Source organism: Spermophilus citellus (genome assembly GCF_964194105.1).
Source record: "Spermophilus citellus genome assembly, chromosome: 1".
Taxonomy (NCBI): domain Eukaryota; kingdom Metazoa; phylum Chordata; class Mammalia; order Rodentia; family Sciuridae; genus Spermophilus; species Spermophilus citellus.
The window spans coordinates 109,768,860-109,782,270 of NC_138182.1; positions in this window are offsets into that span (position 1 = coordinate 109,768,860).

Consider the following 13,411-nt stretch of genomic DNA (forward strand, 5'->3'; position numbering starts at 1 on the left):
TGAATACAATATCTCTAGGTTGTCATTTCCACATTTTGATTCACTTTCCCAATTAATCATTAGTATATAAATATATTTTCTTAACAATATTTTATTTTTTTCAATTTCCACATTTTTATTGGTGCAATATAGTTGTACATACTGTTTGAATTTGTCATTACAATATTTGTGCATGCACTCAATATAACAATATAATTTGGCCATTCCCCAGCATTGGCCTCCTCCCTACCTACCTCACAACCCTTGATTTCTTTTTTCTATTAATCTCTCTTTAAATTTCTTGAGGTCCACCCCCACCTTTGTTTTCCTTTTTCCTCTCTAGCTTCCACATATGAGAGCAAACATACACCCTTAACCTTCTGAGCTTGACTTATTTTCCTTAACATGATGGTTTTTAGTATTTTTACAAAAGTACCCTTCTACAAAGTATTACTATGTTACTTGTACTTCACTATGTTTAAATATCTCTTGTAATCTTAGTTTTTAACATGAGCCAATTATTTACTGACACATCTCTCAGGTGGCTATAGATTTTGTTTGCATATATTTGATGAACTAAATGCATTGGCATCAGAGAACATAAAATATTAATTAATTTTTATAATTTTTTTCCATTAATATCTATAAATGTTTACCTTAATTTATGAAATTGAGTTCTCAGTATATATACTTCACATTTATAACACCAATTTTATCATCTATTCTCTGATAATGTTATATTATTGACAGATATTTTAATAATATATAAAAGTTTTTGGATTTTTTTGCAGAGCTGGGAATCAAACCCAGGACCTTGTCTTTGCTAGCCATGTGTTCTTCTACCAGTCTACACTCCAGCCCTTTTTTAGTTTTCTAAAACTAAGTATATTTTGAAGGTATTTTAACTATTAAGCCTCTAGTATTAAATACATATTTGAGGAACAAGTGGATACTATAGATTTTTATTCTGCTTTGTGTCACTAAATTTCAAAACAAATTAAAGACATATTTGGACTGAACTAAAGAATAACACAATGCTTCCTTCTACAAAGAAATTATAAGAAAAAAATGACCCATGAAAACATTTAAATGAATTATAATATTAGAAAACTATTTATGAGCCATACTTTTATGGAAAAGTATGGGACATGAACAGCTAGCTCATTAGCACCCATGGGCAAAAGAGGATCAAATGGAATGAAGCTGCAAATGGACCAGGACTGGTACATTTCCATTAGCCTCTTCTGGGATGTCTGGGAATGTCTAAATCCTTGCAAAGGACAAAATGTATTTCCTTGCCAGAAATAACAGAACTATGATGTGCTTGAAATTGTATTTTTTGGCATGTGTTCATATAACATGCGTAAGTGTACACACTTATAAAATATTCATTATATACTCATGAGGTAAGAGAGGTCATGAAATAAATCTGTTTTTTGTATGAATAGTACCAAATAGTAATGCTATCAGAAGTTGATAGTTTGAACACTTTTATCTTTTGAGCATTCAAGTCTGACAGCATAATACAGTGGTTAAAAGGATATATTCTGGAAGTTCGTAATAACTCTTTCACTTATTAGTAATGGGACAATGGGAATAACTTCTCTGTGTCCCATTTCCTAATGTGCAAAAAGGGATAATAATGCCTACCTCATATGCATGTTATAAGCTTTAATAACGAGATTTAACATATATCAAGCTGTTATAATACTGCCTGGCACATAGGAGCTCTACATAAAGATTTATTAAATATGAATAATAGTAATGCACATCGATGTCATGATAATAAACTGTGTAAAGCTATAATTTGTTTTTAGACAACATATATATTTTGCTTGAGATGTGCATACACTCCACACAAACACATATTTTTAACAAGTTGGGAAAACAATACATTTCATTCATTTTTGTTCTTCTAAGTCAATCATTTTTATTTTTTCATATTCAAAAATAGGAAAAAACTTAATAGCAGTTATTACTTTAAAGTTACTCATATCAAATGAGCAAATCTAATAACTACAGTTAAATTTGAGATTCTAGTACATTATCAGAAGTTTGGGGATGGCACTATAATAAAGAAAATATTGGACTGTGAAAATATAAAATTGATTGATACTTGAAAGAAATAAATAAACATCAGTACTTCAAAGAAAACTATAAAAACACAGTAAAGTGTTAAAAATTCAAGCTGCCATCACTTAAATCTATCCAGGGATTTCCCTTTTGACTAAAACTTAAACTATTTGTAAAGGTAAATTGTAAAAATTCTAGGTATGATTTACAATCAACCAACATTGAAACCAATCTTCTATCTACTATTATCACTGAAAACTGATAAATTAGAATGATTTGCCTCATGGACTTTAAGACTTTTAATTAAAAATGAAACTCATTAGGTTTAATACATTATTTTTTAATGTCTGGAGAATGAACCCAAACATTATTAAATCCTTACAGAGCCAGAAAAACGGAAGATATACCTCTCAATCAAAAAAGAAAAAAAAATAATTCCCTGTAACACCTCATTCTTCCAGCATTGAGTTTATCCAGTTTACTAAATCCTGTAGATGAACCACAGTTCTAATTTTTTTATGCTGGCAAAATCATTTGAATACATGTAATTTGAAAACATGCTCATTAACAAGGAAGAAACATTTCTGCAGTTGGTAATACAAAAAAAAAAATAACCACTTGAGGACAATCTCATCAAGAAAATTCCCAAATAATCAGCCCCTGAGATCTTTATGTGAGGAAGAATCTAGTTTTCCATACAAGCTAACCCAGAACTGAGCAATGGTTCTATTTAATATAACAGCCACCCAACAAAATCAATTAACATATAGTAGGCTAGGTTATGTATGAGCAGATCTCACTGCACACCTGGCTTTAAGAAACTGGAGTGTATGGTCATTACCACTTGTAAGCTTTGGTCTTTCCCACAGTTATTTACACAAATAAAGCCTCACATCATTAAATCCTCATCAATATCGCCATTTTCTGCTTCCAGAGGCACAAAATGCTGAAAAGGGAAATGGGACTTCAGAGTTTTATCTCTCAGAGGCTGAGAGGTTATAATTTTCCTTCCTGGAGAAACTCAGATAGAGACTGAGAATATCCTGGACATTTGTCTTCAGTTTCCCTCATTTATCCTTGGTCCAGAAAGATCATCGTCTACTCCTCAGGAAGTTATCATGCCAAGCCTCTGCTCTGAGACACAGAAGTACAAGTTCTCCCAAAACAAAAGGAGAGGCAACTTTGATCATAAATGCTCGGAGGATATTCTCCTATCTGTTCCTACCAATTTCAGAAAAGTTTTCTTCTACCCAGGCAATAGCCACACCATTTTTCTCTCTCTGTTTTATATACATGGGCCTGACAAAATGCTATTTACCCTGGATAATACTATATGCCCTTGTTATCAAGGGTAAATAATATTTTCCAATTCTTCTTTCTAGTTTTATGTGATACAGAGAAAATCAAAGATTAAAATGGGACAGAATAGCTTAAGTAAAAAGATTAGACTCTGAAATCAATATCTGTTTGATTTTTCATAAAATGCTTAGTCTCATTTCCTCCTCTGTCAAATTGGATAACAATAATACCTACTTCTCGGATTGCATGTGAATATTAAATGAGATTCATCCGGTCACTCATTGCAATACCCCTTCCAGACCTGCTCTGCACATACACTGCTCTAGACAATGAGGATTTGCACAGTGAAGAAGGTTACAAAAGCTCCCACCATTGACCTTGCATTCTGACTGGGGAGATAAATATATGAACACCTCATTGCTAGACACTGCAGAAGGCCCTGCTTTGATATAAAGAGAACGACTAAGAACAGAACAGGAAGAAAGAGCATGAGGAAAAGACTACAGTAAACAAAGACGAATGGGGGGAGAGAAACGGAGAGAGAAGGGAAAGCATATGGAAATGGTAGGAGACCTTCAAGGATACATAAAATTATAAGAGGTTATGAGGGGCAAGGGGGAGGGAAAAAAAAAGGGAGAGAATTGAACAACAGCAGGGGAGGTAGAGAGGGAAGATGGGAGGGGAGGGGAGGGGAGGGGGGATAGTAGGGGATAGGAAATGTAGCAGAATACAACAGTCACTAATATGGCATTATGTAAAAATGCGAATATGTAACAGATGTGATTCTGCAATCTGTATATGGGGTGAAAATGGGAGTTCAAAGCACAATTTGAGTCTAATGTATGAAAGATGATATATCATGAACTATGTAATGCGATAAATAATCAATAAAAAAAAATTAAAAAAAAAAAAAAGAAAATGATAGATTCTGAATGGGTCAAACCAATTTGGAAAATATGAAACATAGGCATAAAGCCTAAATCATTCAGGTGACACAGTTTCATTTTAAACAAATAAAAGAGAACTATTTAACAAAAAAAAAAAAAAGAAACAAAACCAGGTGGAAACCCAGAGAGTCGCCACAGTGTTCCTGAGGATAAGGGGGTCAAGGAAGTCCTCCCGAGAATTAGCTGGAGTGGAGACCTGTTGAACAGCAGTACTATCATGCTTGTGTCTGGAGGAAGAGGATTCAGGGTAGACAGAATAGAAAGGGCATGAGATGGCAACATGCTTGGGTCTTTAAGGAACAATAAGGAAGTCATTGTGGATGATGTGAGGAGGACAGGAGAAAATGAGACTAAGGAGTAAGAGCAAAGGAGGGGGAGTAGATGAGCAAGAGCCTGGCAGATTAATCATTCAATAACATTTCTGTTACACACTTGATCACTGTACTGAAGGAGTGTGTGATCAGATGATTTCCCTTAATGCCAACAAGTCCTCTTTCAGAAAAACACACGTGAAACAGGTTTTGGTCCCATGAATCTTACACAATGGTGTCAGGGCATCTTTGGGTTCTCATTGACCTTGCATTTTCAATAAGTGGTAATTACTTTTCCTCTACCCAAGGTCATTTCATCCTAATGAAGATGCATCATTGCACTGGCTTCCTGCATGGCTGGGAAAGAGCAGTGGAACCAAAAGTTCCCATCCAGATGGAGGAGCTCAGCAGAACATCTGCCTTGCCTGTCTGTTACCTCCCCACCTCCTGCTGCTGTGCTAGCTGCCAGCCATCGCACAAGCCCCTAAGTCAGGGGTCCCTCTCTTCTGGTGTACTCTGGGAGCTTTAACTAATTATCTGTACTGTCATGTCCAAAAGCATCATGCTGTCTTCCTAAAATTACCGGACGATCCTATTGGAAATCTCAATACTTTAAAGAATTGCATTATTATTTGATCTCCAAAGCCATAGTCATTTCTGGAAATTTTGTATCAACTGACATCAGGTAGCTAATACGTTGCATCAGTTACATAGATAACCTAATGGTACATATGACATTGAAGAAAGGAGACGGCTATCAGCAGCATATCCCTTCTCCTGCATTTTCTCTATGGCCATTCTAGACCAAACCACCATTACCTTTTTCCAGATTGTAACAAGAGCTTCCTGACTAATCTAGTTCAAAACACATTAGTTCAAACCTGTCACTTACCTGAGTATTACTAAGTTGCCTCCTAACTGGTCTGGTTTTGCTCCTTCTCCTCTGCCTCCAGGTGATATTCCATATTTGGGAATGTGGAGGGAGCAACATTTTTGAAATCAAATTCTGAACATCTGAGTTTTGTACAAAACCACTCCATAGTTTCAAAACTGTTAGAGAGAGATTGGGATTCCTATTGACATGCTTCACTGACACATGATTTAGCCTTTGCCTATCTCTGATCAAGTAATACTGTCATGTGCTCTCTGTACTTTAGCCCTATTTCTGTTACTATTTCTCTATACTGTGACTTTTATTCTGTTTCCTCCATATGCTATGGTCCTTTCACCTTAGAGCTTTTTGTAATACCTCCAGCTGGATGTTCTTACCAACCTCATCTCAATTCACCTAATAAATGATCAACATTTGGATGCCAGTTCAAACATCTTTTCTTGGTGGTACCTTTCCTGCACACCTCAGACAAGGCACTTACTAGTCTGTTGCTCCCCACACTGTGAATTTGAAGCTGTGGTCATTTGATTGAGCTCCTATTTCCCAGCACAAGGCTGTGTTCACTCAGAAGCCAAAGGATTGTGTTTGATTTTCTTACCATTTGAATCCCAGAGCTTTGTAGCTGCAAAGCCAGTGTTCATTCCACCATTTTCTGAGCATATTTGGCAAAGAATAACTGTCCATTTCAATCTAAAAAGCTCTCGTTATAAAAACAACTTTTAAAATCTGTACCACTTGATTCCTTTTGTATAGAAGAAATAACAGCCTCCATTTTCAAATATGAGTTTGAGCTAAGAACTAAGAGCTCAGGCATCCATAATACATGTCCTAAGAAACAATTGGAAAAAACAAATACTTTTTTCTACCCTTTTATTCTTCTTGAAGCTATATACAAAACCCTCAATTTTGAACATACGCATGCTTCCATGATCTTACCCCAATTGTGCTATGAAAATGACATTTATTTCCTGACATCTGATAGTTCCTACCTACATTCCTTGGTCTCGATTCCATATTTTAAATGAGGCAACTCAGTGAGACCCTGTCTCTAAATAAAATACAAAATAGGGCTGGAGATGTGGCTTACTGTTTGAATGCCCCTGAGTTCAATCCCCAGTACCAAAAAATGTAAAGCTTTCTCTTTGCAGCATTATGTCTTCCTTCTGAAAACAAACAATTTTCATCAATGTATTTAATAATGCAGGCTTAAACTCCTGATCGTTTAAAAAAGCATTAGAAGAATTGAATATCAATAATTCACTTCAATTATAAATTCCCATGGAAATAAAAAGAAGAAAAGAAAGATACAGAGTATAAAGCAATATTGAGAAAACAGAATAATCAATTATAAGTCTTAGAATTGGGGATTGTTTGCCAAAATCATGTTATTCTAAAGCACATTCAGAAAAATGTAATAGTACTTATATGTAACTACTCCCACAACTAACCATTAAATTAGTAAGGCTGAAAAACACATAGAAATGATCAACATTGGATATTCAGACACCCTAATATTTGTCCAATGGAGGGCAAAAATGTAACTTCTTTCTCAAAGGCATGATTATCTATTACATGCCAAGCACTGGGATTCGTCATTACAAAAATAGGATCTCTGCCTCCATAAATATTAGATAGTGGTAGGTAAAATAAGTAATAAATTTGATGAGTATATTATATAATTTGTTGGGATAAGATAAATGCTATGAAAAAAAGAAAATGAGGAGAGAATCGTGAGTGCAAGAAGGAGCTACATCATTTGGGCATTTGTGGAGATGGTGAGAGCCTCCATGGGGAGGAGATATTTGAGTAAAGCCAAAAAGAGGCTAGAGAGCTAGCTATAGGAACATCTGGGGCATGTATGTCTTAGGAGGAGGTGAAGGTTTTATCTGCGGTATTCTAGGAATAGAAAAAAAAATAAGTATATGGCTAATGTGGAGCAAATGGACCAGAGAAATAAAGGTAGGAGAGGAGGAATTCAGAAGTGTACTACCGGGTTGTGCCATTCATTTTCATTTCCCTCCTGTGAATGGAACTGACTTCTTTTCTTATGCTATTTGGGGCAAAATGTCTGTCCAAGTTTTTCCCAATTTTGTAGTATTTTATTTCCTTACTGTCAAGTGTTGAGAGTTCTTTAAATATTTTAGACATGAGTCTTTTGTTGGACATGTGATTTGAAAATATCCTTTTTAGTGTGTAAATTATCTTTTCATTCTCTAAAGAATGTCTTTTATGAGGCAAAGTGTTTTAATTTTGGAAAAGTCTAATTTAGCAATGTCTTTCATGAATTCTGCTTTTGGAGTTCCATCTACGGACACTTTCTTGAACCCTAGGTCATAAAGGTTGCTTCCAAAATTTTTATAACTTTAAAATTAGATCTGCAATTTATATTTGAGTTCACTTTTACATAAGATATGAGGTGAGGTTTCTTTTATGCAAGTGTATATTCAATAATTCCAATACTGTTTTTTGAAATAACTATACTTTCTCCATTTAATTGTTTATGAACCTTTATAAAAATCAGATGGCATCTGTACAAGGGATTATCATTTAGAAATAAAAATAAATGAGATATCAAGTTATGAAAAAACATGGGTAAATCTTAAGTGTATATTGCTAAGCAAAAGAGGGGGTGCATTCTGAAAAAACAGTAAACATGATATCTAATTCCAGTCATGTGACATTCCAGAAAAGGCAAAACTATATAGAAAGGAAAAAGACTGGTGATGAGCAAGTGTTCATCAGGAAGGGGTTGACTAAAGAACATGGTACTGTTTGGGGGAGAGTAAAAGTATTCTGTATAATAAAAAATGCATATTTGTTGATAAACACCCTGTACATCTGTCAAAACCCACTGACCTTTACAGTACTCTAGAGTGGAGATAATGTATTCAAATTTTAAAACATTATTTGGTACAGAATGTTTTAAAATTAATAATAATGGGTTTCAGAATGGAATGAAGAATGGACAAAGCCATCTAAATGTATTGGAAATGTATGAAACAAAGTCACTGAAGAGATGGCAGGAAAGAATGCAGCCCTAAGTAACTTTGGAAATAAGTGGAGTCTATGAAATTAAGCAACAGAAACTGTATTCATGTACTGTGCTACAGTCAACAAAGTTGTTTCCCATATGAGTATGGAGTAACAGTTTAACTATTCACCTATACTGGAATTAAACCATTAAGAAAATGGATGATATATCCAGGGAGCCAGGACTCTGAATTGGAATGTGAGTTTATAGATAAGCAAGTTGAGACACTAGTGATATTCATATGATTACAAGATTAGAATTGGAGAATTCTGTATCAACTCATGTTTAGCTTAATTCAGTTCTAAATGGTCATATATGGAAAGATTTGTAGATAGATGTACATATCAGGTTAGTGTATGCCCATGTCATTCCTTGATCCATCAGGTAAGAAGGCCTATAGTACTGACCACATTTAATGCTGAAAACTTGGTTTCTCATACCATTCTCCAGGAAAAAAAAATACAGGTCTCCTTTGAGAAATGGGTGATTCTAAGACTGGAGCAGGAAAGATACTAGGCCTGGAGACCCTTGTATTGCCAGAGAGAAAGAGTTGAAAAAAATAAATGAGGGGAGTATATAGGAAAAGAAATAGGAACCAATTACAGGAACTCATAACGTTCAACAATGCAATAATTTGAACAAATAAATTAAGTAGAATTGGATTATAACCCAAAGTATAAAAAAAATCCATGACAGGAGAAAAAATTCAAATAAGTAAATGAAGAGAAGTGATAAATCCTTCACGTATAAAAATTCCAGAAAATTTACTTGCATAGTCTGCCCTCAAGGAGTGGGAACGTAACTCACTATTCCTGGTGAGGAATGTTTCAAAAAACCAGAAGAAAGGATTTCCGAAGTTTTACCACAAAGAAATGATAAATGTTTGAAGAGATGGATGTTTAATCTGATTTAAACAGTACAAGTGTATAAATGTATTTTAAAAGGACACGGTACACCATTTTATGTATAATTTTTATGTTTTTAATGTATCAGTTTAAAAAAATAAGAAGGTATTAAGCATAATGAGTTTCCCCCAAAGAATGAAGTGCAGAAAGGAGAAAAAGTCACCTTCCAGTAGAGAAACCTGACAGAATACAGCAGGCAGGTCATCAAAGTCACCATCAACAGTGTCAAGACATGTTCACAGTATGTGTCCTAGAAATTATGTGAAAAAATAAACCTTAGAATCAGAGTGTATCTACAAAAATCCTCCTGAGATTTTTATTAGAATTGTTCTGAATCTAGAGATAAATTTGAGGATAATTTAAATCTTTCCTATGTTGAGTTTCTCATCTATGAATACAGTGTATCTTTTCATTTAAGTCATCTTAGACTTCTTTCAACAGTGTTGGTAATTTCAGCATACAGTTTCTGAACATATTTTATTAGATTTTACTAAGTATTTCACTTTGGGAGATATTGTAATGGTATTTTTATTGTAGTTTTTATATTTCGGTTTCCAATTATATATTGATAATATTAAGAAATGGGATTGATTTTTGTGTGTTGACCTACTATCCTGTGACCTTACCAAACTTCACTTACTAGTTCCAGGAGTTTCTGCCTGGTTTGGCTGGTTATGGTTGCTGCTGTTTTTTGTTGTAAATGCCTTGGAATCTGGATTTTCTACATAAATAATCATGTTGTCTGCAAATAAGGATGATTTTGTTTCTTCTTTTAAAAACAGGTCTTCATTTCTTTTTATTGCATGTTAGGTAGGCCTTCTAGTAGAATATTGAGTTACAGTGGTGAGAGAGGTTATTCTTCCCTTGTTCATGAAATTTAGGAAGAACAAAACCACAAGATTGTAAATATGATTTGAGCTATAGGGGCGTGTGTGTGTGTGTGTGTGTGTGTGTGTGTGTGTGTGTGTGTCTGTACTCTACTGGGTTAAAGAAATGCTCTTCTATTCCTAATTTTAAGATTATTATTATGAATGAGTGTTGTATGTTAGTAAAATTTTTTGCACTTTGATGTCATATATGGATTTTCTTCTTTAAGGTGTTAATTCAGTGAATACCTGGATTTATTTTTGATATTAAGCTAGTCTTAAATTCCCAGGATGAAACTCACATAATCATATTGAATTATTCTTTCTATAAATTGTGAATTGAATTTTCAAATATTTTATGGAGGATTTTTTCTTTGACATTCATGATGGATATAGTGTTAGTGTTTTCTGATCTTATAATGTCTTTGTCTGACTTTTATATCAGGATAATGATTCCTTCATAAAATGAGTTGCAAACCAGACTTGGTGGCACACACCTCTAATCCCAGCAACTTGGGAGGCTGAGACAGAAGCAGTTTCAGCAACTTAGTGAGGCTCTAAGCAACTTAGTGAGACCCTTCTCAAAATAAAAAAATAAAAGGGATGGGGATATGGCTCAGTGATTAAGTGCTCCTGGGTTAAATCCCCAGTGCCAAAAAAAAAAAAAAAGTTGCAAAGTATTCCTTTCTATTCTACTTTCTGGAAAAATTATGCAAACTTTATGTTAATTCTTCTTTAAATGTTTGCTAAAATTCACCAATGAAACACTTGGGCTTACAGATTTCTTTTACAGAATGTTTTAAATATGAACTCAAATTTTAAATAGTGATAGGACTAGTCTAGTTTCATACTTCATCTTAAGTGAGTTTTGGTAATTTGTTTTTCAAAGAATTAGTACACTTTATCTGTTGTTGAATGTGTGTGCACAAAGGAATTTATAGGACTTGTCTTTCTGTGAGGTCTGTAATGATATCCATTTATTTATTTCTTATATGGTAATTGTGACTTTCTCTTTTTTTCACTTTTGTTCAGTCTCATAATCAACATCTGTATGCTTTTGACACTTTTCATACTTTCCATAATACGCATTTATCATTTTATAATTATAAAAATATTAAATATTATAATAAAAATTTAATAATTTTAATTGTAAATGTATTTATGCATTTAAAGTGTGGATAATAAATAAATGCCAATAACATGAGATTTATATATGAATTAAGGCAGAGAAGTTGGAGGGAAAGGAAGGGGCATGGGGTTATAAATGATAGTGGAATGTGATGATCATTATTATCCAAAGTACATGTATGAAGGCACAAATTGGTGTAAATATGCTTTGTATATAACCAGAGATATGAAACACTGTGCTCTATATGTATAATAAGAATTGTAATGGGGCTGGGGTTGTGGCTCAGCGGTAGAGCGCTCGTCTAGCACATGTGAGGCCCTGGGTTCAATCCTCAGCACCACATAAAAATAAATAAACAAAATAAAGGTGTTGTGTACAACTAAAAAATAAATATTTAAAAAAAGAATTGTAATGCATTCTGCTGTCATATATAAATAAAAATAAATAAATAAAAGTAATAACACACAAAAGTATTCTACTATTTATATTTATCCATTAGCTATAATGATTATAAGATCAGCAAAAGAGACATTTGTGGAATTGAATCAGAATAATATAATTGTTCCCCAGCAATGAATAAATAAAAACTTTTACATTGTGATTTGAGGGGTATAGGAAATAAGCCTAAATTTTGAAATGTTTTCTTACAACATTTTGAATAACGATATCTACAATTAGCCATGTGCTATTTATTTATGCAAAATTTTAATTGCTTCTGAAAATCATGAAGCACTACTAAAAATTCAGAATCTTTGTAAACGAGTATAAGGAAGAGTGGAAGGAAGGCAATTGTCTTGGTATCTCTGAGGTACTCAATAGAGTTCTTTGAAGACCAGTCATCTAAACTGAATCCCAGTATGGTTGGTTGATTCATATTCTTTAGATCCTCAAGTTACCTGTGAGCCTAGAATATATGAGCTAACTTTTCTACATTTCAAATTATTCAAAACATAAATAGCATAATTTGGTACTCTTTTTAGGTCAGATAATACACTTCTAAAACTCACCTGTTAAAACAGCATGGAGTTTGGGGGCAGAAAGAAGATCAAGAAGAGGGGATTGGGTTGTCATTGAAAGCACTTTATGTGTCTGGTACAGCATAAACCCAGTTACTACTCCAATTCCATGAAATGACAAGCTGAATTGCCTCCCTCTGAAACCCAGGAATACTCTACCAGGCATTTGGAAGATGCCGTGCAATGAAGAGAGTTCTCTTCTTAAATACTGAGCTCTCAGAAGCCCCAGGAACTGCACACAGGCATGAGGCCTGGGAAATGACAGGATGAACAGTATCCAATTGTAAGAGAAGGAAGAGCGTTAGACGAAGCCAACACATTCGGCCTTGATTTATGCAATACTCAAGTACTAACTCTCCAGCCAACAGCACACTTCCAGGCTATATGCAACCACCAAATTACCATAAATTAAGCTCAGGCAAAAATAAGGCCATAAAATGGACACTTTACAGTGGCTATTGACTACAATGTTCAGTTTGCATTAAATCTTCTGAAACATTGTTACTTTGTCAACTGAATTAGTAATTGGTGTCTTCTTGGGAGGGAAATATATAAGGTTTCAAACTCCATATATATTACTCACCACAATTAAAGTCATCCGCTGTAAGAAGCCGCTATCTATATGCATCAGACTAATTATTTTGTGCTTTTTTGCTAAGATAATGGGACACTGCTGCCAGTGGGCAAATCCCGATCATACATTATATCACACTTCCTAGCAATTTTGATGAAAACTTCAGGTGGAGACAGATTATAATGGGAACATCTAATTTAAATTCATCTCCATTTTGCTTCAGATGGAAGACATGCTGCTTGAGCCCTGAAACATATTCAATTTCATTCAAATTGGATGCAGATTTTCCAGGCAAAACTAAATTCAAGAAATATGTATTTCAAAGGGTCCTGGAAAAGAGAGACAGAAGAAGCATAAATGTTGACCACTTGGGTTTATCAGAGCTGCTG